We start from the raw sequence: 1,984 nt of genomic DNA, 5'->3' as shown, positions 1-1,984 counted from the left end.
GGTGATCCGTCTGCCTCGGCCTCCCAAAGTGCTGGGATTATAGGCATGAGCCACGGTGCCCAGCCAAGCCCAGGTCTTTTATGGAACGCTTCATGAATTTGCATGTCATCCTTGACAGCCCACGTCTTTTACAATCTAACATAATCATAGAAGTGACTTCCCATTCCCTTTGCCATATTTCCTTGGTTAGGAGCTACTCACAGGCCCTGCCCTATGAGGGTTGGGGATCACAGAAAGACATGAACATGGAGTCACTCTAGGGCTCTAGGAGCTAGAGTCTGAATCCTGCAATGCTAATCTCTATCTCATAGATTTCTGGAGAGAATTAAGTGAAAGAATGCCTGGCACTTAGTGAGAACTCAGGAAATGTCACAGAAGGCAGCATAAGCAGCTGTCTTTACTTTGGCCCACTTTGAAATGTTGGCTCACAGCTTGTCCTCAGGCTGCACCTGCCCTGTTGCTTCCACCACGCTGCTGCGGTCACTTTTATCACGTGGCTGGATCTTGAAGGCAGTTGAATTTGCCATGTGGTATTAACTGGAACGATCAACAGGTGTTATTATCATTTTAATTAAAAGTTATTGGAAGATAAGAACCCATCTTACTAATGTTTTCAGCCTCTGGTGCTTAGCCTGTTCAGCTTAGGATGTTGGCTTTAGCTTGGCTGCTCTGTAAGTGTTGAGCCATTGCACCCTAGAATGATGTAATTGAGTTCAGAGCTGCAGCCTCAGGGGACAAGTGATGGTTGGTGGGGAGAAGGGAGCAGACATGGGTTGGATGGGCAAGTTAGGTGACAGCTGGGAGGAGCAGGAAGAGTCTTGGCAGGTCCCTGAGTCCAGATCCTGCCAGGAGAAGCGCCTCAACCCTGCTGCCATGCCTACCCACCCTCCCAACCCCTGGCTGCTCCAGGCTTTCTTCCATTCTTTCTGTTCAGCTCCCCTCACACCCCTACCCCCAGAGCAGAGTGGAGTGCAGTGGCGCTATCTCAGCTCACTGCAAGCTCCGCCTCCTGGGTTTACACCATTCTCCTGCCTCAACCTCCTGAGTAGCTGGGACTACAGGCGCCTGCCACCATGCCTGGCTAATTTTTTGTATTTTTAGTGGAGACGGGGTTTCATCGTGTTAGCCAGGATGGTCTCGATCTCCTGACCTCGTGATCCGCCCGTCTCGGCCTCCAAAGTCCTGGGATTACAGGCGTGAGCCACCGCGCCCTGCTGGGCCCTGTCCCTTCTAATGTGGGGAGAGAAGCCTGATTCTTTCAGAGACATAGAGCTTCTGGGCCAGGAAGGGCCTTAGACTTGGGGTCGGTAACTGTCTTTAGGATGCAAGTGAGTTGTGTCTATTGAGCAACTATTTGTGCCACTGGGCTCTGCACTTTACATACTTCATTTCCACCATTTTTCAGTCTTCAAGGTGGATAAACCAAAGTCCAGAGAGGGAAAGCAGCTTTCCCTGGTCACACAGCTGCTAGGTGGCAAAGTTAGGACCAGAGCTTTGGTGACCTGAGCCACTGGTCCAGGATTCCCTTTCTGTGACACTCCCTCCCACCCAAGTCTGTGGGCCCCCCGGTGTCGGTAGGGGAGCGTGCCTGCCTTGGCCCTAGCCCGGTTCTTTATATAGGCTGCTCTGACTCCCACCCACAGTGTCTTCCTTCCCGCCACCCTTCCTTCCAGAACTTTGCTCCAGCCTCTTACCAACTCCGTCCCACATCCCTCACCCCCGCCTGGCCCAGAACCAGCTGGGGCAGATGGTCCAGACCCTGAGTGTATTCTTTCCCGGCAGGGACAGAAGCAGTCTGAGGCTCACACATCTGGGCAGCTGTTGCCCAACTTTGATCTGCAGGAAATAAGCCAGAGGGATCCTTCCTGTCACTTCTGGGCTGGACCCTGGCCCTGAGAGTTGGAGCGTCCTCAGAGAGGTAGAAGGCCTGCCTCAGCTGTGGGAGGGGGTGGTAGCAGCAAGAAGCTAGGGTACTGCGTGGGTG

The sequence above is a fragment of the Mandrillus leucophaeus genome, unplaced genomic scaffold (genome assembly GCF_000951045.1).
Source record: "Mandrillus leucophaeus isolate KB7577 unplaced genomic scaffold, Mleu.le_1.0 Scaffold921, whole genome shotgun sequence".
Lineage (NCBI taxonomy): Eukaryota > Metazoa > Chordata > Mammalia > Primates > Cercopithecidae > Mandrillus > Mandrillus leucophaeus.
This window is presented reverse-complemented; position numbering follows the sequence as displayed.